General features: G+C 34.7%; 1 pseudogene; it reads left to right on the plus strand.

Annotated features, from left to right (window-relative positions):
- Nucleotides 1-836: 836 nt before the first annotated feature.
- LOC110223088 (ribosome biogenesis protein NSA2 homolog pseudogene) overlaps nucleotides 837-27,777 on the plus strand; it is a 47,493-nt pseudogene continuing 20,552 nt past the window's right edge.

A 27,777-nucleotide genomic window follows, 5' to 3' on the forward strand; every position in this document is an offset into this window, starting at 1 on the left:
GAGCTAGTTCAGTGTTTGGGAGGCTCCAAAGGAAAGTGTGAGAGAGAAGAGGTATTAGGCTGACTACCAAACTGAAGGTCTACAGAGCTATTGTGCTGACCTCATTGTTGTATGCCTGGGAAACCTGAACAGCATCCCACTGCCTTTCCAGGAAACAGGATTACTTCCATTTGATTGTCTTAGGAAGATTCTGAAGATCACCTGGCAAGATAAGGGTACCAGACACTAAGGTTCTTTCTTGAGCTAAACCGCCAAGCATTAAACCCTACTGCAAAGAGCACAATTCTGATGGGCTGGCCACATTGTTCAAATGCCAAACATACATTTGCTCAAAAGACTATTTTACAGAGAACTCATGCAAGGCAGGCACTCACATGGTGGTCAGAAAATGTGATACAAGGACACTTTCAAGGTCTCTCTGAAGAACGTTTAAATTGATTGCATGACATGGGAGACATTGGCAAAGGACCACCCAGCATCGCATGCCTGTGTCAAAGAAGGCTCCAGGCTCCATGAGCGAAGCAAAATTGCAGTAGCTCAAAAGAAATGTGACATATGCAAATTTCGAGACATTTCCACTCCCAATGGACTATTTGTGCCTAACCAGTGGTGGAGCCTTCCATATTGGCCTGATAAGCCACAGTCATATGCAGAGTACCCTGATTCCAACATAGTAATGTCATTTTGGTCCTCTTCAAGAATGAAAGGCAACAATCAATTAACCAACCAATCAATTTCTGTACATGATAGTGGAATTGGAAATACACACAATAACCCTCAATAAAATGTAAGCACCTTCCTTCTTTCATATACAGCAGCCAAAACAGTTGTGGGGCATGGAGGCAGCTCCAGCAGCAATGGCAGTGGCTTCAGAAGCTCTTAGCCCAGAGATGGTAAGAAGTTTGGGCAACTAGTCACTAAGAGATTACAGCAGACCCTATGCTGGGACTGGCAACCTGTTGTATTGCCGTATGTAGTTACAGCTCCAGGGCAGAAAGGAACTTGTGCCTTCAGGGGAGCAAAGATCCTGCAGAAAGCTCCAGGGACAAGAAGAAAACCTAGTCATTTTGTGGTTACAGGGGAAGAGGGGCCTTCCTGGACAAACCCCAGAGCCCAGACCCTAAAAGCAGTGACCGTACTTCTCTTTAGATTATACTATGGTGGAAGTAGCAAAAACTTACACACTCCTAGAATTAGCTCTGAAAATAGCAGTACAAGTCTGAAATTTGGGATAGTGCCTCCCTCTCCCCCAGGACCAGAGCCCAACTTTAACAAAAAAATTAACTTCAAGAAATAGACTGGGAAAAGAAGCAAATATGGGGCAGCTAGGTGGCGCAGTGAATAGAGCACCGGCCCTGAAGTCAGGAGGACCTGAGTTCAAATCTGACCTCACACCAAACACTTGACACTTTCTAGCTGTGTGACCCTGGGCAAGTCACTTAACCCCAATTGCCTAAAAAAAAAATAATAAATAAATATATTTTTTAAGAAGGAGAAAACAACAACAACAACAAAAAGAATCTGACCAGAAAAAGTTCCAATGGTGACAAGAAAGGTCAAGATGCAAACTCAGAAGAAGAAAATTATGTCAAAACAGCTACAAGCAAAGCCTCAGAAAATACTAACAGGACCCAATCCCAAAAAAAATCCTGGAAGAGCTAAAGAAAGAGATGAATGGTAAAAATAATAATAATAAGAAGAAATTAATGAGAGTGAGGCAAGAAAACTGTGAAAAGAGAATTAACAGCTTAGTAAAAGAGTCACAAAAATACTGAAGAAGAGATCTATTTAAAAAGCATAAGAGGCCAAATGGAAAAGAAGTACTAAACTTCACTGATAAAAGTAACTCTTCAAAAATTAGAATTGACCAAATGGAAAAAAAGGTATAAAAGTTCACTGAAGAAAATAACCCCCTAGAAATTAGAATTGAGCAAGTGGAAGTTAATGACTCCATAAGAAATCAAGAAAAAATAAAATAAAGTCAATAGAATGAAAAAATAGAAGATGTGAAATATTTAATTGGAAAAGCAACAGCCTAGAAAAAGAATTGAAGAAAGATAATTTAAGAATTATTGGACTACTTTAAAGCCATGCATGAGAGGAGAAGCAGACTTTGGAAGAGCTATAGACACAGATATGTATGTGTATTATTGTATGTGTGTATACACACATATGTGTGTATATATCACCTAGACAGAGTTAGATACAGATCTACAGACAGCTAGCTCTATCTATCAATATGGCTTTGCATATTGATAGATAGCTATATCTACAAATATTTATAGCTAAGTGATATTTATACATAAATATATATAGCTGTGTCTATTGATGTGATATATATATGTATACCATGTTGAGAAGCCAACATCATCATACACACACATTAAATAGAACTTATCAATTCTATTCTTATTTTCTGGCATCCATTTATATACACATGTATACATATACATATATACACACATATCATTATATAGATGTAGATATAGATATAGATATAGATATAGATATAGATATAGATATAGATATAGATATAGATATAGATATAGATATAGATATAGATATAGATATAGATATAGATATAGATATAGATATAGATATAGATATAGATATAGATATAGATATTTGCATTGCTGGTTTCTTGCCATGTCTCTGATTTCCAGCTTTCTTCCCTAGAAACTTTGGTGAATTTCCCATTGGGGTAATATCAAGAATTCTGTCTTAGTTGATTTAGAAATTGATCATATTTAAAAGGATTATTGACATGTGTTGTCAGTGTCTGTGTGTGTGTGTATGCACATGTGTGTGTGTGTCTGAGGAAGAAGAAAAGTTAAAGATGACACCTAGATTTTGATTATGAGTGATTAAAACATCATTGTGCCCTTCATAGAAATAAGGAAATTCAGTATGGGTTTTAGGATAGAGATTCATAATGAGATCATAAGCTACACATACCTTCTCATCCTGTGCAATTCAGTCTAACTCATCAAAAATAAAAAAGGGTAGTGGGGACTTACTATTAGCTGCTTAGTTGGTTCTAAGGCAATTGAGGGGCTGTCTGTTACAGAGGTGATCTGGAGAGTAGTGTGTGGGTACATTGTAGTGAAAGGAGAATTATGCTTGTGTAGTTACTGGTGCAGGAGCCCAGATGTTATTCTTCCCTTGAGCAGCCAGTGCCTGGACACAAAGGAAGAGTCTGGGAGTTTTCACAGGCATAGGAGGATAGCAGACAGAGTGAGAGGAATAGGAAAATTTGGAGCAAGAATGGGTGAATAAGAGATTGGGTTGTGCCAGAGACAAATTCTGTTGGCTTTTGCAGGAAAGATAAGCTGTGACATTTCTTCCCACCCACTGATTTGTCAACCTCGAGGACAGCCCACTTGGGTATGACACCCCTACTTCAGAAAAAAAAATTGCTACAGTTAACTTAAATATGTCTCCAAATCTTCCAATGCTATTAGTAATAAGGGTGCAATTATGACAAAATTAGAAGAAATTTCGAGCGATGATCTTTGTAATTCCTTTGTTTATGTGTAAGATTTCACTTAAGTATGCAATTACTGAAAAACAAAAATCCCTTTCTTGATTAAAGTTTGCCTCTTATAATCCATAAGGCCTATGCAATAATGAGCTTTAAGTAGATTCTGTGCTAATTTCATTTCAAATTGATCTCAAAACCTACTTCTTCTGTAAAGAACTTTCCTGATGAACTTGGTGTTGATTTGAGTTCAGATAATAGCTCTGCCACTTACTAGCTCGTGGGATTTGGTTAGATGACCTCTAAGTCCCTTCCAGCTCCAGATATATGCTCCTATGATCCTATATGAAGGGCTCTCAGCCCAACCCAGATCTATCCCTTTTCTGGTACTATCTGTACGATTCATTTCACAATTAATCATGTCCTACCTTGTGACCCCTTTCTTCTATTATTGTCTTGGACAATAATAGGAGACAATTTGTCTTATGCAAATATCATGTTTTATCTAACTTTTCCAGTGTTTTATTTTTGGGTCCTCAAACTAGGTTAGAAACTCTTTGCAGGCAAGGGCTGTTGGATATAAGTACTGTGTATCACACAAAAAGCTTTGTACATAGTAGGCCATCAATAAGTTAATTTTAAATGTAAAATTCCTGTTTAATTTTAGTGTGTCTTCTTTGATAAATAACTTGGTTCTTTTTGACTTGTACTCTATGTCCTAGTTTCAAAAACCTTGATAAATTCAATTCCTATTTTCTGTCATCCCGTCATTAAATGTCCCTTCATTTGTGTCTCCTCAAACCGAACATAGTGTTTTTTGTTTGTTTGCTTTTTTGTCTGTCGTGTAAGTCCTCTTGCTGATCATAACTTCTTGCATTTAATTCACTGATAGGTTGACATCTAATGCTATTTGATCATCACTTATTATCTCACAGTTAAGAGACAAAATGGTGTAGTTACTGCACCATATTCACTTCAATGTAGTAGATAGAAGGCAAACTTTGCAGTCAGGGAATCCTGGACTTCTGACACCTAGACTATGCAAGGAATTCCCTAAGTTAATGGAATCATAGGTACATAAAGGATGTGTGTGGACACAGGTCACATTCCAGTGTATTAAGAATAAGAAGTTCTCCAGGTATGAAACTTGAAAACTGCACATGGCAAAGAAAATTATTACATTAAAAAGCAGAACTACTCGTTTTAGCTTTCATATCTAATTGTAATTCCATAATGATCTCAGAAACATTTAATAGGAAAATTAGCATTTTCTTGTGTTCTTTTAGTTATGAAAGTATTGGCATTTTCTAAGGTATTGATTAATTTATTTTTCAAAGAATTAATTCTTTCTTTCTTTTGCTACCGTTTACCTGACTCTCATCCCTATCCTCTCGAGCCCTTGTCTGGCTCTGCCTTCGCCTTCTATAGTGCCTTCTGGAATGCCAGTTCTTCTTCAACAAACATTCTTTCATCTTATACCACCTACTCTTACACTCTGTCCCCTCTCCTGTACTTTCCCTTTTGATAGATACTCTGTCTCCCTATACACATACTCCAGGACTGAGCACATCTTCTTAACACACAGGACCAGAAGGAGAATGAAGAAGATTCCTTGTTCCTCGACGACACATCCGTATCCCAAAGCGGAATGGGCTTCCTTAGTAGGCAGCAGTGGATAGTTCAAATAGATAATGCCCTCTCCTCTTGGAGATCCGCCCCATCTGCTGCATCCAGAGCCTAATGATAGTTATTTACTAGCCTGCTTTCCTTTCTCAAGGACCTCAGTGCCTGGCCCATAGTGCTCATCTCCCCTCTAACACCTGCCCTCACGACTGGAGAATTTCTGTTATCTGACCTCTTTAGTTATTCAACCTCTTTAACTCCTACAGTCAGTCCAGATCAGCCACACACAAAGACAGTCTATATCTCAACATCACTCAAAAGTGTCTTACCTCTACGATCCAGAATTCTGACATTTCTCTCCCCAGCCACAATATTGTATTCTCTTTTTTTGTTTTCTTTTTTGTGAGGCATTTAAGGTTAAGTGACTTGCCCAGGGTCACACAGCTAGTAAATGTCAAGTGTCTAGTCTGAGGTCAAATTTGAACTCAGGTCCTCCTGACTCCAAGGCTGGAGCTCTATCCACTGCACCACCTACCTGCCGCTATAACACTTTATTCTTATTTATACCTGTTATCTGCTTCCTCATCACTCCCATTCTGCATCCTTACCATGACTTTCAATCGGTTCACCCTTCCCTACATTGCCATCAATTCTCAATCCTTCACTCCTGTTTTTTCCTAACTTTTCTTTCCCTACACCCTTTCCCCTAAAGTTAACCAATTCAACTATACAGAATGCACTATAGCCTTGAATCCCTTAATCCTCTTTCTAACAATTGTTAACACTTTGTTAATTTTTAACCCTGGGATTGCTTCTTCATGTGATTTCTATAATCCTATGACCTGGGCTAGCGAACATTGGTTGATGAAGTCACATAATGATGGTGACTAAATCCAGTACAAATTTATGCTAACTGATCCCAATTGGACTCTCCTTAATACAGGGCAATTTTTTTATTCTTCCTAGATTGACTTCTGTAGCATTCCCCAGAGCAACTATTCCTCAAAGCTCCTGTACTCCTCATTTCCATTCATTTTAGCAGACTCCTTTTTTTTTACTGAAGTAACAGAGCTGATATGGGCTCCTTCTCCTCTATAAAATATTTCAAGGTCTTTGCATAGCAAAGATTACAATCTCTGAAGGAAAGTTGGCTCTTCTCTTTGTCAAATCCTCTAATTGTATCTTTGACTCCATTTCATTCCATCTCTTCTAAGATTTCAAACCTTAAATCATTCCCATGCATACTCCCTCATCTTCAATCTCTTTTTGACTACCTTGTATCTTTACTTCTGCCTACAAACATTTCTTAGTCTCATTTCTTTTTTGGTCTTGCTATTCTTAAAATCTTTACTTGAACTTTATTCCCCCTTAAACTAATATTCCATTTCTTCTCACTTTCACAACAAACTGCTAGGGGAAAAAAAAAACATTTTTATTCATTGTCACCAGTTCCTTATTCTCCAATCACTTCTCAACCCATTGAACCCTTTTCTCTTCTTTCTTTTCACTTTCTTTCATGGTGATCTCACTTAATCTCATGACTGTGAGTATAATAATCTCAATGAAGATGATTCCCAAATCTTTATTTCCATTGTGACTTTCTACCTCTTATTGACTAGAAATCTTCACTTGGGTATTCTAAATGCATTGCAAATTCAACATTTTCAAGGTAACTTATTATCTTCTCCCCTAAATTTCCTCCTTCAGTCATCTGTATTTCTACTGTGAATATCATTATCAGAAGTAACGTACAGTCACAGCCCTAGGGTAATTCATAATTCTTCATTCTATCTCATCACTGCCCCCCCAACCATATTTAATGGCTTTCTAAATCTTATTAATTCACTTTACATTTTGTGCATGTGTCCCTTTCTCCTTACCCACATAACAGTCATTTCACTTTGAGCTTTATCAGATCCCTAAAAGACTAACGTAATTTTCTCTCCTCTCCCTTCCCTTTCCATTCATCATCAACAGAGTCACAAAATTTATATTCAAAAAGCACAGATTTGAATATTCTGTTCTCCTCTTCAAGAATCTCACAGATTATTTGTTGACTCTAGGATAAAATCCACACTCCTCAATTCACCATTTAAAGCCTTACACAGTCTGGCCTCAGTCTACTTTCCAGTCTTATTTTAGATTCTTTATTTTCACATACTCTAATGTATGTTCTAACAAAAATATGATACTGGCTATTTGCTAAATTCATCATTTTCTCTTTAGCTTCTTTGCATACAAACTCTTAGAATTGTTCCTTTGAGGTTCAACTCACGCATGACTTTGTAGAGGAAGCTTTTCTTAATTCTCCTAGATATTTCTGTTTTCTTCTTCCTTGAATAATCACATATTCAGAAATTTGCTTAAATATTTCTCAGGAGTACACACATACACAAAGAGAGAGAGAGAGAGAGAAAGACTGAGACAGAGACAGAGATACAGAGAGAGACAGAGACAGAGAGACAGAGACAGAGAGTACTATGTAAATTCCCTGAGGACAGGAGCTGTTGTTTTTTGTTTTCTTTTGTCTTTACATCCTCTGCGCTGGCACAGGGCCTTGCAGATAGCAGATTCTTAGTAAATGCTGGCTGAATTGAATTTAGTGTTAATATATTACATAATAATGTACTTTGCCCCATTTTCCTAGGGCAGCTAGGTGGCACAGTGGACACAGTGATGGGCCTGGAGTTGGGAAGATTCATCTTTGTGAGTTCAAATGTGGCCTCAGACACTTACTAGCTATATGACCCTGGGAAAAAACAAGATGCCCATTTAGAAAGAGGCTATTAATTCAAAAGACAAGGAAAAATAATTTTGAATTAACTATCACCCTGATCGTTTGATGCTTTATAAAATAACTACTAAAAATCTAGTCAGCTGGAAAATATCTGTTCCCTTAAATTACAAATTATATTTAATTAGATGATGCCAGAGTTTTCTATCAGTAAAGTTGACTTTGAGCAAAGAATAAGACATGGTCAATTTCATTACAAAAGTGGAAAAGCTAGTAATTATGACTTTTATCTCTCATCTAACTAAATACATGAAAAATCAAGATATTTGTCAAAATTAATAGGATATATAAACAGATTTGCACTAAGCACAGAATGAAAATGAAGATGGTAGAATCTTATTCACATTAAAATGTGTTTGTTATATAGCAGTCAAGCTAGGGTACATAGACATGAGCCAATAGTCCAACAAAGTACTACCTGAAGACACTTTTAGAACTATCAATTGGATTGCCTAAAATGTCTCCCCTTTTTTATCATGTGCAATTATGACTATGACAGAGATTATATTTTAGTAAATTGTTTCATACAAAAATTCAAATTTAACTGCATAACTAACAAGAAGTCACTTCTTTTTTTTCTTTAGGCAATTGGAGTTAAGTGACTTGCCCAGAGTCACACAGCTAGTAAGTGTTAAGTGTTTGGTCTGAGGCTGGATTTGAACTCAGGTTCTGCTGACTTCAGGGCCGGTGCTCTATCCACTGTGCCACTTAGCTGCCCCAAGAAGTCACTTCTTAAGTAACCTCCCTTTGTGTTCCATCAATTTGTCACTTTTATAAATTTGAAGAAAAAAAAAAGAAATTCAAGGTAAACCTGATGTGTATTTTTATGTAACTAAAACATGACCTTCCAGTTTGATATTTTTATGGCTAACACTACATTTTCATCATTGTTTTGCATATTTTCTTTTAATAAAGGCACATGAATTTCAACTTATATTTTTATTTTATATCACAACTATAAGAAAAATAGACTCAATTCATTTGGCTTAAATATGACATATAAGTTGGATACAATAAAGTATAAGAAGAAAAGATACATTTCATCAGAGTTATTTTCTCTTCTTGATAATCTGCAAGAGTTCAGTTCATTAAAAAAATCATGAAAGCATTCAATATATAGTGACCAAATGGAAAAAAAATACAAAAATTCACTGAAGAGAACTCATTAAAAAGTAAAATTGGCCACATGGAAAAGAAAGTGCAAAAGCTCAATGAAGAAAATAATTCCTTTAAAATTATAGAATTAAATAAGTAAAAGCTAATATCTCTATGAGACATCAAAAAACAATTTTTAAAAATCTTGATTTTTAAAGAAGAAAAATGGAATAAAAATGTGAAAGATCCTATTGGAAAAACAACTGACCTGGAAAATAGATCAAGGAAAGATAATCTAAGAATTAGTAGATTACATGAAAGCCACAATCAAAGACAAAACCTAGACATCATCTTTTAGGAAATTATCAAAGAAAATTGCTGTGATATCCTAGAACCAGAGGGTAAAATAGAAATTAAAAGAATCCACTAATCACCTCCTGAAAGAGATCCCAAAATGAAAACTTTCAGGAATATTATAACCAAAATTCCCAGGTCAAGGAGAAAATATAGCAAGCAACCAGAAAGAAACAATTCAAATATCATGGAACTACAGTCAGGATAATTCAAGACTTAGAGGCTTCTACATTAAAGGATGAGAATGCTTGGAGTGTGACATTCCAGAGGGCAACGAAGCTAGGATTGCAACCAGGAATCATCTACCAGAGAAATTAAGCATAATTTTTCAGGAAGAGAAAAGTGGATATTCAATGAAATAGAGGACTTTCAAGCATTCCTCATGAAAAGACCAGAGCTAAATAGAAATTTTGACTTTCAAATACAAGACTCAAGAGAAACACAAAAAAATAACAGGAAAGAGAAATCATAAGGTAATCAATAAGATTAAAATGTTTAACATTTCTACCTTGGAAGATGATACTTGTAACTTCTAAGAACTTTGTCACTGAATTTAGAAGGATTGTACATAGACACAGGGGATGGATGTGAGTTAAATATTATGGTATGATATCAAAAAATAAAATTAAGGAGTGAGAAATAGGGATGCACTGGGAAAAAGGGAAAGAGATATGGTAGAATGAGGTAAATTATCTCACATAAAAGAAGTGTGAAAAGTTTTTTGCAATGGAGGGAAATATGGGGTGGAAGCACTTGAACCTTACTCTCATCAGAATTGGCTGAAAGAGAGAATAACATGTACACTAAGGTGTATGTAGAAATCTCTTACCCTACAAGAAAGAAGGACAGGAAGGGAATAAGAGAAGGCAGGAGCTAATAGAAGAGAGGGCAAATTTGGGAGAGGTGACGATCAGAAGCAAAACTTTTGAATATGGAAAGGGTGGAAGAGTAAGAGAGAGAGGGTAGGATAAACAGGAAGCTAAATTGGATGGATGGAAATACAGTTATACATATGAAAAAAATTTACAACTTTCTTTGATAAAGACTTCATTTCTCAAACATATAGAGAATTGAGTCAAATTTATACAAATAAGAGCTATTCTCCAATTGATAAATGGTGAAAGGATATGAACAGTTTTCAGATGAAGTAATCAAAGCTATCTATAGTCATAAGAAAAATGCTCTAAGTCATTATTGATTAGACAAATGCAAATGGAAACAATTCTGTGGTACCATCTCACACATACCAGGTTGGATAATATGATAGGAAAGGAAAATGGCAAATACTGAAGAGAATGTGGAAAAATTGAGACTAATGTACTGTTGGTGGAGTTGTGAACTGATTCAACCATTCTGGAGAGCAATTTGGAACTATGCCCAAAGGGCTATAAAACTGGGCATATCCTTTGACCCAGCAATACCACAATTAGGTCTATATCCCAAAGAGATTTTTTAGAAAAAGTAAAAAGACCTATATGTACAAAAATATTTACAGCAGCACTTTTTGAGGTGGCAAAAAATTGGAAATTGAAGGGATGTCCATCAGTTGGGGAATGGCTGAGCAAATGGCATAAGATTGTAGTGAAATACTATTATACTATAAAAAATGACAATGAGGATGCTCTCAGAAAAACCTGGGAAGGCTTACATGAAATAATACAAAGTGAAATGTGCAGAACCAAGAGAATATTGAACATGGTAACAGCAGTATTTTATGATGATGAGTTGTGAATAAAATACGATGATCGAAGACAATTCCCAAGGACTTATGATAAAAAATGCTATGCATCTCCAGAGAAAGTACTAATAAAGTATGAATGTCAATCAAAGCATACTTTTTAAATTTTATTTTTCTTGAGAGGTTGTGGTTTAGTTTTCTTTCACAATATAACTAAAATGGAAATTCTTTTGCATGACAGCACATATATAACCTATGTCAAACTACGTGCCTTCTCAATGAAAATGGAAGTGAGAGACGAAGAGAATTTAGAACTTAAAATTTTTAAAAATGAATGTTAAAAATAGTTTTCACATGTAATTGCAAAATAAATTAAATAAAAACACATTTCTATATTGCATGTTGCATGTAGTATGCATTATACATGTATTACATATGCATTTTATATTACATAATGTTATATATTACGTATTGCTTTCCATATTTACATATTAATTTATGAAAGAAAACACTGACCAAAAAATAAAACCACAAGAAAAAAGAAAGTTAAAATTGGATGCCTTGATTTGCAATCAGACTCTATCAGTTCTTTCTCTGGAGGTGGATAGCATTTTTCAATACGAATCCTTTCAAAATGTCTTGGATCATTGTATTGCTGAGAACAGTAATCATTCTCAGTCGATCATCCTAAAATGTTGCTGTTACTGTGTACAATGTTCTCCTGGTTCTGCTCACTTCATTTTGTATCAGTTCGTGCAAGTCTTCCCAGATTTTTCAGAAATCATCCCGCTCATGATTTCTCATTATTCTATTACAGTGATATACCATGACTTGTTGATGGACATCCCCTCAGTTTCCAATTCCTTGCTTCCATTAAAAAAAAAAAGCTTTTATAAACATTTTTGTACACATAGGTCCTTTCCCCTCCCCCCTTTTTTATCTCTTTGAGATACAGACCTAATAGTGCTATTGCTGGGTCAAAGGTTATACATGGTTTTACTTTGGGCATAGATCCAAATTGCTTTCCAGAATGGTTCTTTCAGTTCACGACTTAATATTATCTTTTACTTCTTTTCTGGTTGTGAATCTTTTTATTTTATATTGGTCACTTGTTTTTCTTCTTTCTTTTTTACCAATTAGTTTAGCTAATGAATTATCAAATTTATATATTTAAGTAGTTTTTAGCTTCAATTATTAATTCACTTTTGCTTTCAGTTTTGTCTATGCTACTTTTTTATCATGGCTCTCAATCTATTTTTTTAGGTCAGTTGTTTTTGCTCTGAGATACTTTACTTTCACATACATATATACACACACGTGTAAAAGACTTTTTGACCTTTGATATTTTATGGAGCCATGAGCTTCTATTTCATCAGTTCTAATTTTCAGGGAGTTATTTTTGGGGGTAAGTTTTCTTGTTCCAACCTGTTAATTTTCATATCGTAGCTCTTTTCCATTGTTCTTATTTGTTTTTTGTTTTTTTAATTTTTAAAATGACTTTTAGATCTTCTCTTTAAAACTGTTGCTTTAACTTTTCCAAGAATTCTGGCTGGATTTGTGTCAAAGTGGCATTTTTCTTTGAGGATTGGCTGGTGTATATTTTCAGGTCATTCTTTTCTTCTAAATTTGTGTCTTAAATTTCCTTTTCTCCATAATAGTTCTTTTTGATGGGATTATTGTTTTACTCATTTTTTCCTAATTATTCCAGCATACTTTTTGTCAGTGCTGGGATCTGCTCATTTCTGAGAAGAATGTTTAGCCTAAACTTCTGTCCTTTATTCTTTCTTCTGCTTTTGCAACTGAGGATGTGAAACCTGCAAGCTTTTATTACTCACAAAGTAATGTAAACTTGGTCAAAATATATTTGCTGCCTTCATAGTCTGAGTTTTGTAATTTCATGACTATAGACTTAACCCTGGTTGTGAGTTTCAGTAGACTGTTAGTGAACTCAGTCATTAGTAGTCTCCTGGGAGTCTCTGCAGGTTCAGAGTGAACTGAGCTGTAGGATCTCTTTTGATCTGGGACTTCTGCCCTTGTTATTCTACTTCAGACTTCCGCTCTGGGCTGTAGGCTAGAAATGAGGCTCTGCTCTGCTTCTGGAAATAGAACCACACAGCTATGATTTGTTGCTGGAATTGGTTCATTGCTCAGTATGCAACTAGGGTCTCACTAGTGATCATCTTGTACCTGTGACCTACAACTAGGTAATGAGGAACAGAGATACAGATGGCATCTATTCTTGACCATCAGCTAGTTTAGGGATCCCCTAGGATTTCTTTCTGCCCCAGTACTTCCTGCGCTGGTGCCCAATCTAGACTCTCTTTCACCTCTAGGTGTTATAATGTTTTCATGTAGAGAACTCCTGGCCTGACCCTCTCCCCAGTATCTGTCTCCCTAGGCCTTCCCAGGCTAGAAAAATCATTCACTGACTCTTTCTTATATTCACTGATCAGAATTCCATCTGGTGCAATTACTAGAAGTTTGTGGATGAGGTTTGGTGGACAAGTTAGGCTGTACTTCTTTTTCTTATTTAGGTATCATGATTCAGCCCCTCTCTCCATTTATATGGTGCTTTAAAGCTTATGAATTCCATTCATCTATTTAAGATATGACAGTATGTAGTAGGGTAACATGTGAAGAACCAAAAATAAAGGTGGCTTACCGAAAGAATTACCAAAAATAAAGAGAGTTTTTCTATGGTCTTACCTTTGCAAATATTAATACATTTTTGACCAAACCTGTGATTTCTTTGGTATAGGGAGATCTCTCTACTAAGATAGATATTAACTTCCTACAACTTACAGTTTAGATAGTTGTCTGTGGGCACTGAGTGGTTATCTCACTTTCCCACAGCCACAAGGTCTTTGTGTATCAGAAGCAGGACTCAAAATCTAGATCTTCACTCCAAAACCAGCTCTTTATCCACTATTCCATGCATCCCTGGGAATATGTCTCAATAAAATAGAAGGATGGAATCTGGAATAAAACTGAAGTACTGAGAGTTCAATGCATTGAGCAGAGAAGTAACTAGGAGCAGTGAAATGAAGTCAGCAAGGAACTTCTTAATTCAAAGCAGATTGTGTAAAGGAGTAGCTGTACTGAAATAGTGGAATAATCTTTTGCAAATGAGTGACTCAATTCATTACTTAGTTTGTGTACACACAGCTCTTGGATTTATTCTTTGTAAACATAATGTCTTGAGATGCTCAGAGCTTGGTGAAACTTTATGTGAGGGAATGATTCTTGAAGCTGGATAAAAAGGACTGAAATAATGTAACATATGCCAATTAAAAATGCTGTAAGCAAGGGAAAATAAAACCCATGAGAGCACAAATCCTTTTAAGTTTAGTGTAAGACAGAACATTATAATATTAAAGGAAAAGAAATTATAAAGGAAACTATATTTCCCCAGGTAAACATTGTAAGTAGAAAGAATAGTTTTTAATATAATTTTCCCAACTCTAGGACATCTTAAACTTGACATCAAATGTCTTTCTTTGTAACATGTATGTTTAGATAATCAAGACTTTTTTTCCTATGATGTTAAGGGAAAAAATTGATTTTTACCTTCAAGGGTATAGAAAATATAACCATAGTGACCATCTATTTCTAGAAAAATTATCAAATGTGAATGTGGTACTATACTTCTTAATCATTAGATTTATGATGATTAATATGGTTTGAGATAAGTAGCCACTTTGAAAAGCTATTTTATGGAAAAAAATGAAATATTTTTAAATATTTACTTAAGAAACAGATTTAAGTACTTAAATAATCTATAAGGAACAGGGCCATGCATATAAACTGAGCTGAAAAGTAAAGAGAAGAGGAATCAGCCTGCTGTCTTGATTTCTTCAATGTGTATCCTTTTACAACCTATGATCACGTCTTTTCTAAAATTGTACTGAATAAATTATCTAATTTTTAAAAAAATTTTATTAACTTATTTCAAACTTAAATATTAAAACTTAAATACAAAATAAGAAAAGAAAAAAATTGCCACGTGTATAGCAGAACATAAGAGCGGGTTCAAAATGTACACCAATAAATTTCCATTTCAAGAAAGCCTACATAATAAATACTACACATTGTGTTCAGAACTGTCCATCTTTTCTTTGGTTCCTTGTAGGTTTTCTTTTGCTATCTGTTGTATACTTTTTTACCTTGTTCTTTCTCACCCCCTTTGTACCCACCCCCAAGAAGGCTATGTAATTAAGCATGGATATATAGATATAGATAGATAGATGGATACACATATATGCATACACATATATGCATATATATACATATACAGTTATGTACATATACTTAGATATCTATAGTCATATTCATATATAGATATATACACTCAAAACACTAGCCCAGAGGTGTCTATACTTCACAGGGACCAAACCTCTATTCATCTTGGGTTGCCCCAGGAGGCCCACTGTTCTGCCCCAACTCTTGTTTGTTTTTACTGCTCTATGTTTGCCCTGAGGTGCTATTTTGTCTTATTTGTAGAGGAAATCTGGAGAGTTTGGAATTTTCTGACCTACTCTGCCATCTTGCCAGAATCCTCTTCATTTCTTTCCTTCTTTTGTCATTTTTCTTGATATTATAGATTTTTCTAGATCTGAAAGGTATGTACTGAAGTCCTCAAATATTATAATTTACCACTTATGTCCCTCTGTAACTCATTTAGTTTTTTTTAAATTTAAATATGTAAATGCATATATGTCAATTATTAATAGTATTCCATTGTCTAACATCTTAACATATATTATTATCTTAATAGATGGCAAAAAAACCCTTGATAAAATACAACACTGATTTATGCTAAAAAAAAAATACTACAAAATATAAGCATAGAGGGAATTCTTTTTTTAATATCATAAAAAAATCTATCTAAAACCCAAAGTAATACACTAGTAACTTTTCAAATAAATGCCACAGTAAAACAAGGATGTTCACTCTCCTAGTATAAAGTTAAAAAGGAAATACAATTATCTTTATCTGCTGATATGTTTGCATATTTAATAATATTCAGTGATCATGGTTTAGCCATACCCACTATAATAAAAATTACAATACTACTAAAACTAATTAACATTTCAATGCTACAACAATCAAATTATCAAAGGGAGACTGGATAGAACTTGATTAAGTAATAATTCATTTGGAAAACAAAAGATCAAAAACAATGGTGTCAAACTCAAAAAGAAAAGGATCCCTTAAAGACTGTATAAATTTATAATGCCACAATTAACATTATCTGTGTTATATTGTGCCAAAATGCTGCAAGTCCTCAAGTAGCACCAGATCATCTTACTTGCTACCTGAGGAAATGTATGTGGGCCAAGAAGCCACAATTAGAACCACACTTGGAACAACTGATTGGTTTAAGATTGAAAAAGGGGTAGGATAAAGTTGTATATTGTGACTTTATTTATTTAACTAATATGAAGGCTGTATCATGTGAAATGCAGTCTGGCTGAATCAAAAGCTGGAATTCATCAATTAAACAATCAGAAGAAGGCTAGGATTCCTTCTTTTGGTTTTATTCTATTGTTTCTGATTTCTCATAAAGTCAGCTTCCATGTGCTCCATTCTAATTTTTAAGGAATTATTTTCTTCAGTGAATTTTTATGCCTCCTTTTCTATTTAGCCAACTCTTTTTTTAAGGCGGTCTTCTCCCTCATTGATTTTTTTTGTACATCTTTTACCATTTTGCCTAGTCTTTTTTTTAAGGTGTTCTTCAGTATTTTTGTGTGTGTGTGTCTCCTTTACCAAGCTGCTGACTCATTTTTCATTATTTTCTTGCATGATTTTCTTATTATTATTTCTCTTCCCAATTTTTCCTCTACCTCTCTTACTTGATTTTCAAAATCCTCTTTGAGCTCTTCCATGATAGGAGGCCAATTCTTTTGTGTGTGTGTGTGGTTTTGGATGTAGGAGCTTTGACTTTATTACCTTCTTCTGAGTGTTTGTTTTGATCATCCTTGTTTCCATAGTAACTTTAAATGGTCAGAATTTTTTCTGTTGTTAGCTCATTTTCCCAGCCTATTTCTTGATTTTTAACTGTTTAAGGTAGGGCTCCACTTCTAGGGTGGAGGGCACAGTGTCAAGCTTCAAAGATTTTGTGCAGCTTTTTCAGAGATACTTCTATGGACCTGTAAGTTTTCAATTCTTCCAAAGTGGTATGATCCAAGGAAAGGTGTGTTTACTACTCTCATGGACTGTGTTCTGGTCTGTGAGTGACCACAAGCACTCTTTTCTGCCCTGGAACTATGACAAAGGTTCCTGCTCCACTGTGGCCACAAGCTCTGATGTGCTACTGTTCCTTCTTGCCCTAAAACTGCCAACTGGGACTCCAACCCACACCTAAGTATAGGTGAAGCAACAGAGTCCTGCCTCAGTACTAGCAAAGAAACTCCTGTTATCTCCTTCCCACTAGCTGTTACACACACACACACACACACACACACACACACACACACACACACACACACATACACACTTACCATCTGTGAGCTAAGAGCTCTGGAAGTGCCGGCTTCCACTGCTGATTCAGTGGCTCCCAAGGGCTGCTTCTAGTTTGCTGGGTCTGTACTGGATCTGCCTGCACTGAATTGTGCTCTACTCTCACCCAGGTGGGACAGATCTTTACTGCTGACCTTCTAAGTTGCTTTGGCTAGAAAATTATTTCACCCCACTCTTTTGTGTGTTCTGCTGCTCCAGCAATTATTTTATGGCTGGGGAACAGCTTAGGCAAGTCATTGCTTATTCTCTGCCATCTTGTCTCTGCCTCCCATAACTGTTATTTTTTTAATAGTTTTTCCTTGCATTTTACCATTCGATATAAATGCAGTGGTCAACTAGAATACGTGGTTTTCTTATGCCATGATTTCTACTTTGCTTGAATTTTAAGTAGTAGCCTTGGCTCTATGATAATTTGATGGGCTAGCATTCCCAACAATGTAAGGATTATAGCTCTGCTACTTACTACTTGTGTAATCTTATGCAAAGTCCTTGGTTTCTTTAAAATTCAATTTCCTTAGCTTGAAAATAAGGGAATTGGACCCCTTAGATCCCTACCAGCCTTAAATACATAATCCTTTATATGATTGCTTAATATACAAGTCAGAGTAACATTTCAAGAGTACTGTGCCTTTTCAGGTGATGTCATACCTGTGCTCCCTAGCTATGTTGTTAATCACATTTTTAAATAAAGGAAACAAGGAAAATAAAATAGTGAGTGAAAAAAAGTAAAATCAAACTAACGTGTAATTAATAAAAGCTTCAGAGAGTGGAAGGAAAACCAAAGGCATAAAACTGTGTGCATATGAAATAGATAGCAATTATTATTTTATTATTACCCTATTTAAAGATGGGGAGGCTAAAACAGAAAAACTAACCCTTCCTAAGGGTACTGAGCAGGTGATGAAAGCATAAATCAAATCAAACAGTAGCTGTTTATAGTTTTTCTCATTAGGATAAATGTTACAGGCAGGAAAGATTAGGAAACTAAAGAATAAAGTTATCATTGGGGGCTAATGTACATTTCAAATCTCATAGTATGTAATAGTGAACACTGATGAATATTTTTCTATACGTGAAAAACAGCAGTGTAAATTATCCATATTTTCTTTTAGTCTTTTCATTTTTATTTTATTCTCACATTTTGAGACTGTAAAAGATGTCATTTTACCTCTCTGCATCTCATACTGTATGAATTAACAATTTGTGACTTCCATCTCAATTGGAATGTTTCTCAATATTAAGGATTATATTGCCACAGACATATTTCTTAATTTATCGTTTGTTCACAATGGTTTTGCCAAATGGTTATTATTTGGAGAGGCACAGTTAATCAAAGCAATCTACAAAATGATCAACAAAGATCAATACTTAAATTTTCCTCTCAAAGATGAAAAAAATTTAGTAAAAATGAGAGAAAAGGGGCAGTAGATAGAGCACCAGCTCTGGAGTCAAGACGACCTGAGTTCAAAACCAGCCTCAGACACATAATGCTCACTAGCTGTGTGACTCTGGCAAATCACCTAAGCCCAATTGCCTTACCAAAAAAAAAAATTAGAGAAAAGTAAACACTGTATTTTTTTTTTGCACTGGTCATCATAATATAGTAATATATTTATTTTTTAAAGCATCCTTTTCTATGAATGGTTTTTCTAAATTCTCTTATCTTGTCTTCTTGCTTTATGCTTCTACCACCCCTTTATTTTTATTCAACACCCCCCAATTGTGCCTAAGATTACTACTGCCTCCCTGGGTCATTCCAGTGCCCTCCAGGTATTACCCACTTTGGCAACCTATGACCTATGTGAATCTGGGCAAGTCATTTAGTCCCCCTGGATCTCAGGTTCCTTAACTGTTTTGAAAATTAGTATTGAACTAATTTCTAAGGTTTCTTCCAGGGAACAAGATGCCCCTCCCAGGTTAAGCTCATCACCTCTAATTGTAGCACCATGTTTCTAATTCAGGTCTTGATTGACACTACCTCCCTCAGTCTTCTTTCCCCTTTGATTGGAGGGCTGAAGTTTGAAGTACCAAACTCCTTCCTTTATATAATGCCTTCTCTCATAAAGAGAACTTTTCTTCTGCTTACTCCACACTTCTCTGCTTGAGTTGATATCCTATGCAATATATCCCTTGGAATCTCTCTTCCCCACTTTCTTGCCTCTTTTTGTGTGTTATCTCCCCCATTAGATTGTAAGCTTGTTGAGAGCAGGGACTATTTTTCTTTTTATTAATGGTATTTAACAGAGCATAGTGCCTGGGTTATAGTAGGCACTTTATTTTTTTTTTGAAGCAATGGGGGTTAAGTGACTTGCCCAGGATCACACTGCCACTAAGTGTCAGAGGCCAGTGCTCTATTCACTAGGCCATCTAACTACCCCCATAGCAAACACTGTAAAATGTTTATTGGATTGGATTATGTATTTCCACTTGCTTGAAATGTATTTTTATATCCAGCTGTAGGTATTGTTGCCTCCTTTCATTAGTTAAGATGAGAGTAAGATTTAATTGTCAGCCTCTCCACAAAACCCCTCCACCTTGTTTGTATAGGTGGTTACTTACCCTGATTATGTGAAATAATTTTCTTCTTGCCACCCCCCAGTTTATTCTTCTTCCCTTCTCCTACCATTCTTCTCATAAGGTCATCAATATATAACAGAGCCATTCCTAGGCCATACCTAATCTGCTCATATTATTATTATAATTATCATATAATTAGTTCATAACTCAAGGTCTCCTGGTGACAATAGGGTACAGATGGGACACGTTCATCATCTCCCCATATTAGAATGGAAGTAATTTATGACTCTTTATTCACATTTACCTTTTTTTATTTTACTGTTCACTCCTGTGTTTGAATTTAAAAATTTCTCCACAGCTCTAGTCTTTTCATCAGGAAGACTTGGAAGTTCTCTATTTCATTAAAGGTCTTTTTCTTCATTGTTTTATAATCAGTTCACCTGGATAAATTCTTATTACTCATATTCCTATATCCTTTGTCTTCTGGAATATTAAATTCATTGCTCTCTGTTCTTTAATAGTGTTGAGGGATAAATTATGTATAATCATGAATGTGGCTTCTTGGTGGTGGAATTCTATCTTTCTGGCTGCTTGCAGTCATTTTTGTTTTAGCTGGAGGCTCTGGATTTTTACTGTAATATTTATGGGAGTTTTCATTTTCAAGTTTCTTTCAGGTGGTAAATTGTAGATTCTTCCAATTTATACTTTGCCCACTGGTTTCAAGAGATCTGGGCAGTTTTCTTTTAAGATTTCTTAAATTGACTCCCTCTTGTTACAGTAATGGTCTTCAATAGTTCAGTGATTCTTAAGCTTATTCTCCTTAATTTTTTTTTCTAAGTCAATTGTTTTTGCTATGCTACTTTACATTTTTTTTCTTTATTTTTTCCAGTCTTTTCATGTTAATACCTCTTTTCTGTTTCTTGGACTTATTGGCCTCCATTTGAAACATTCTAATTTTCAGGGAGTTTGTTGCATGGATAATGTTTTGTACTTCTCATGTCAAGCTATAAATTCCCTTTCCAATTCTTTTTTCCATGGCTCTAATTTCTTTTCCTATTTTTTTCATGCTAGTGCACTCATTTCATTGAATATTTTCAATTTAAAAAAAAAAACTTAATTCATGTCTGCTAGGAATTCCACTGGAATTTGTCCACAATGTGTGTTGTTGTTGTTGTTGTTGTTGTTTTCAAGACTTTGCTTATAGGTGTTTTGGAATGATGAGGCAGCTAGGTGATACAGTAGATAAAGTGCCAGGCCTGGAGTCAGGAAAACTCACCTTCATGAGTTCAAACCCGGCCTGAGACACTAACTGTCTGACTCTGGGCAAGTCACTTAATCCTGTTCACCTCAGTTTCCTCATCTATAAAATGAGCTCCAGTACCTTTGCCAACAACACCTCAAATGAGAAGATGAAAAGTCAGACTCAACTAAATTAATTGAAAAACAACAAATTTTGGAGTCATGGCTTCTTCTGGGTTTGTGTCTTTTTTGGTTTTCAGATTCTTTAAGTCTGTTTCTTGACTTCAGACTTATTATTAGGGCTGGTCTCTATGGTTTTGTTGGGAAGGTCTTATCTTGTCCTGTTGCTGTTTTGGGGGGATATTGTTCCAGAATCTCGGGGACATCTCAGCCTGGGAACCTGCAGAGCTCCAAATGTTCAGATCCAGGGTCAAGTCTGAGCCCTGTGTGTTGCTGACCTAACTTTGAGTCTGAGTAAACTAGATTTGGTGACAGATAGATCTACCTATCAATCCATCTAACTGTGGCATTTAAAAAGGTTTGAGAGACATAATTTCTAGACAATTTCATACTTTTATTAATAATGTCAGTACTTTAATAAAAGGATGGTTATTTAAACATCTCTCTGCTAGACCAAAAACAATCATGGCAGTGGGCTAACAATTTATATGTGCTTTTGGAAGAGGAGTGTTCTTGAGGTTGGCAATGAATCCTGATTAACAATTAGTGAGAAAATGAATATTACAATGAGTGGCTGGACCTGAATTTTGATTATGTCATTTTGTTCTTAAGTCAGCCCCAGTCTTGGGCAATGTATTCAAAGAATTTATCTCTAGCCAATCCTGAGTAGAGTACAATGACTGCCCCACCTGGGTGGCATTTGGATAGAGGAGAGGAGTCACTCAACTTTCACAGACTGAGGTCTTGAAATGAGGATAAAAGGAAAAGAAAACATAAGAGAAAAAGAAAACCAAATCATTAGTTATTAATAATCATCTCATCCATATCTATTTGTCTATATCTATTTTCAGTTACTAGCATAGTACCTGGCACATAGTTTTTACTTAATAAATATGTGTTGAGTGTTTTAAAGAAATATTTCAGTCAAAATCTTCAAACTGGTTGATTAAAGGTTACTTCTTTCCTTAATATTTCTTTAGATTTACATTTGAAAAATCATAGTGAAATTTTCCGGTATATTTTATTGTCTTATTTACATAAATTACATGTTTTAAACTATCAAGCATTTAGTTTCAAAAATTCAAATTACAAAACGATCAGGCTATGTTAGCATGAAAAAAAAGTCTAACTGGGAAAATATTGTCAAATATATTAATAAAGTACACCTACATGTTTTTAATAAATCATGAAACACGTTCATTAAGATTTAGCTAATTTAATTTCTCTTTGAGGAAAATAATGGAGAAAATTGTTTTTAACAATTCTTAGGTAATGTTTCAGATCGATAAACTTGATAGTAGAAGGAAGTGATAAAGTCCAGTCATTTAAAAACAAAAAACACTAGAGCTTTGTATTTTGAAAGACTGCACAGTATTCTACAGCTTAAAAATGGTATTCAGTTACTCAGTCTCCTCTGACACAAATAATTCACACAAATGTCTACTATGTTTCATATCGCAATTGATCTGGCTTGCATCCATGAGATAAAGTTCTACTGGCAGAGAGCTGTGAAATAAGAAATGTTCTCCTGCCAAAACAAAGCTAGAAAGTGGATGTCTAGTGCAGCAGCTGAAGCAGATAGCATTTCAGAAGAAAGACACACAGTCAAGAGTATTGGTGTGCAATTCACTGCACTTGACTTTTTCACAATATGACCTTGGAATGATTTTTAACTTTTCTGTTTTCATGATTTTCATTCAGTATGAGATAAAACTATCATTAGATAAACACATTTTTTAAAAAGAAATTTCTTAAAGTTTATTAAATAAAAGAAATAGGGGGCTGGTTCACATAAATCAATAAATAAGCATTTGATAAGCACTTGCTATATGTGAGGAACTATGGTGGGTATTGGTAACATAGGGAAAAAAGGATACTGTCTCTGTCCTTAAGAAGTTTACATTCTATTGGAGGACAAATCTCACACTTTCAGACAAATGTGTAGAAGATATATGTAAAATAAATATAAAATAACGAGAAGAGTGTTAACAACTGGAGAAATTAGGAAAGCCCTCTTAAATAAGCAACATATTTATTAACAGTCTGATTCCAATATGAGTCCTCCAACACTAATTACTACAAAATAGAATTAAATCCTAGTTTGAAAAAATGGAACAAAAATTTTTGTGTGTGTGTGTGTGAGACAATTGGGATTAAGTGACTTGCCTAGGGTCACACAGCTAGTAAGTGTCAAGTGTCTGGTCTGAGGCCAGATTTGAACTCAGGTCCTCCTGACTCCAGGGCCGGTGCTCTATCCACTGCACTATCTAACAGCCCCCAAATACAAGTATCATTGATAATGCCATGTAGAACCTCATTTTTTAAAAGCACAAAAAAGACTGAATACCAAAAAAATAAAAAAGCTATCCTCTCCTTCTAATAAATTAATGTATAGTGGAGTTCAAAGATTATATCATCATTCCCTGAAATGCATTTATCCCAGATAAAGTATTTTGAGACATGCATTCCAGGAGTAGAGCCTGGAATGGAGGTGGAATGGAGGGAAAATTCCAGCCTTCCAACATCCCCTTCCAAACAATTTTAAAAGAAACAGGTCAAATCAATCAAGAGCAGGGTAGCTAAATTGTGGTGAGACTTTTTCACAAATGGTTTGTGATGAGACACTTTTCCAGCCCGAGAAAATTTAAGAAATCGTAAGGAGAGGTCTGTGGCACTGCAGTGAGGGGTGGGCTCAGAGAGAAGTGCAGCAATATCAGCAATGGGCATTAGAGGTTGTGATTTCAAAGACAGCAGTTTTAGGAATTCTCAGCACCCAGATAATAGTAAAGGGATTGGGCAACTGGTCAGAAAGAGATTATAGGAGACTCCTGTATTCGCATTGATTGCAAAATGGGCATTGTTTGGCAACTTCACTGCTTGTTATTCAGCTCTCAGTCACAATTCCAATAGAAATGAGGGGCCACTAGGCAACAGGGCCCTGGTCATTATTCTGTGGTGAAAAAGAATGCTAGAGCTTATGGTTACAAAGCAACAGGGCCCAAAACCAGGTAAGGACCAGAACACAATCCAAAAGATCAATGACTCCACCTTTTCCCAGATCACAATACCTTGGAAGCCACAAAAATGTGCATACCCCTAGAACAACTTGTGAAAACAGCAGGGCAAAAAAGCCTGAAGCTTGGAACAATGACCACTTCTCTCCACCAACTAGTTGAGCAGACAGCAACTTTTACATGAATTCCAAAGACAAGGAAAAGACTGGAAATTTTAACAAACAAACAAATTTTTTAAAAAACCTGACCAAAAGCTACTATAGTGACAGGGAAGTTCAGGACACAAACTAACTTTAAACAGCTACAAGCAAAACCTAAAAGAAAAATGCAGATTAGACACAAGCACAAAAATAATTCATTGAAAACTAAAGAAAGTTATTAAAAAGAGCAAAAAACTTGATTTTGAAAGTCAGACTGATAGAGCAAAAATTGGAAGGCAATGAGAGAAATTCAAAAAAAATTATGAAAAAAGAATTAACAGCTTGGTAAATGAGGAACAAAATTTCACTGTGAAAAAAAAGAACTATATAAAAAGTAGAATTAATCAAATGGTAAAAGAGGTGGTACAAAACTTCATTGATGAAAATAACTCTTTAAAAAGTGGAATTATCAAAATGGAAAAGGTACAAAAAGCTCACTGAAGAAAATAATTCCTTTAAAACTAGAATTGGTTAAGAGGAAGCTAATGATGTTATGAGACACAAAGAAACAATGAAAGAAGAAAAATGAAAAAAAATAGAAGAAAATGTACAATATTTCATTAGAAAAACAACTTACCTGGAAAACAGATGGAGGACTACCCCTAATGAATACTACTAGGAGTGAAAAGAGATAGTTCTATGAAAAGGCATGGGGACCTCAAAATGAATATTAACTGCAGGGACTTGGTGTTTAGAGGGAATATCTATACTGCCTCATGATAAGGGGAATCAGAGATTCTTGGGCTAGTATAGTAGGAGGGCAAGAACCCAGGGAAAAGATATTGAAGCAAATGGGTGGGGTGATGAAAAAGGGATTGAAAAGGTCAAAAATGAACTGCACAATAAGTGGCATAGGAAGATTCCTACCATGGAGCAATATATTCACTATCATCTGTAGAAACTGGTATTTCTAAGTATGAAGAATAACAGAAAAAAGGACAGTGGGGGCACAATCCACAAAAATAGTAAGAGAGAACTAAAAGTTGATACCTCAGAAATTTCAATTCCATAAGGAATATGGAAAATAAAGAAGACTAAATAATTATAAGGGTCATGAATTAAAGAATTAACATAAATATAAGATAAATAAAAAGAATGAGAGAACAAAATCCTTTATTTACAAAAGGCACAAAAATGGATTTTTTTTAAAAAAAGACAAATAAAAGAATAAAGGAAGGGCAATGTTACTTGACTAATAGGCAAAAAAAGGAGAGGAATAAATAAATAGCTAGAAAAAATAAGCACAAAAAAGAAATGATAAGCAAAACTTGAAACTAAAAAAAGTGTAAACAAACTGGTCTGGAAGGTCAAAGTTAAAGAAAGAACTAAGGGGAAATAGAAATAAAATAGAAGAGGACAACTAAAATAGTTAAAAAGAAGATTTATTACCATTTTTAAAGATGAAAAGGGAAAAAATAATTTAGAAAAAGGAATTGGAGGAAGACACAAACCTCTCTTCACTTTAAATGTAAATATATTAAAAACACAATAAAATGAAAAAATAAAAGATTGGGTAAAGAAAAAACCCTCAATCTATTGTTTATAAGTCACTCATTAAATATATATGTGTGTGTGTGTGTGTATATATATGTGTGTGTGTGTGTGTGTGTGTGTGTGTGTGTGTGTGTGTGTGCGTGTATATATACACACATACATAAAATAAAAATAAGACCTTGGGGAGAAAAAGCATGAATGAAAAAAGCATGAAATAATTTTTAAATGAGTTGCAATCATGCTATCAGACAAAGCAATATTAAAATTCAAAATATAAAAAATGACAACAAAGAAACTTTATTGTGTTAAAAGGACCCAGAGACATCAAGCCAATACCAATATCAAACTTATATGCTACCAATGATTTAGCATCTAAATCCATAAAAGAAACATTTGCTGAGTTCAATAAGACATAGACAGTAACACAATATTGACATGAGATTTCAGTGCTTCCTTGTTTTGCTTAGGCCTACCAGAAAGATAAACAAAAGAGAAATTATAGAGCTGAAAAAAATTGCCAGAGAAACTGGAGCTAACAGATTTATGGTATCACATAAATGAGATTGCAAAATATGTGTCTTCTCAGAACCATGTGAATATTTTACAAAAATTGACCATACATTATAGTTTCAATTACAAAGTGTTCCTTAAAGAAATTTTTTAAAATAAATAAATAAAGGAAGAGTCAGTTCTTAAAGCTGGATCATGCCAATACAATAAAAATGACAATGCTACAAAAGTCAGCTTTAATGTTATACCTATCAAACTATAATTAATACTGCATAGACCTTGATAAAATAATAATAAAATTCATGTCAAAAAATAAAATATCTAGAATATCAAGAGAAATTATGAAAAGAAATTGAAAGAAAAGGAGAATGGCACTTCCACACTTCAAAATAATTCATCAAAGCCATGTGGCATTGGTTAAAAAATAGGGGGAAAAAAGCAGCCTAGTCAAAGAAAATAAACAAAGGAACTCAATAACACATTGGAGGCTGGAATACATGAATCACTTAAAAACCAATATATTTGATTAAAAAAAAACTTCTGGAAATCAGAAATTAGACTTAGACCAGAAATTTATACCATATTCCACAAAACATTCTGAATGAATTTTTAAAAAATAGAAGAGTATCAGTCTCACACTTTTCACAGCTATGGGGGAATGACATATTCTCAACCAAAAAAGAATAAAAACAATTATATATGATAAATAGATAACTTTGATTAAATATGGAGTTGAAAAGTACAGATAAAATTAAAGCATCTAGGATAAAAAGGATAGAAAACAAATGAAAAAAATTTGTATTTAATGTCTTTGTTATCCACTAGTTTGATAAACAATTAACACACACACACCTTTATATGTACATATAACATATATTTCTATAAGCTTTTCCTCATTTATATAAGTGATCAAAGGATATGAATGAACATATCCCAAAAGAATTGCAATGTATTAACAACTACTTGAAACAATGGTCCAAATCACTAATTGTGAGAAATGCAAATCAAAACGCCATGTAGTTTTCTCTGACCCTATGGATTAGCAAAGGTGCCAGAAAATGGCAAATAGTCAGTGTTGGGGT

This window comes from Phascolarctos cinereus, unplaced genomic scaffold (assembly GCF_003287225.1).
Source record: "Phascolarctos cinereus isolate Bilbo 61053 unplaced genomic scaffold, phaCin_HiC Scaffold_9;HRSCAF=440, whole genome shotgun sequence".
Taxonomy (NCBI): Eukaryota; Metazoa; Chordata; class Mammalia; order Diprotodontia; family Phascolarctidae; genus Phascolarctos; species Phascolarctos cinereus.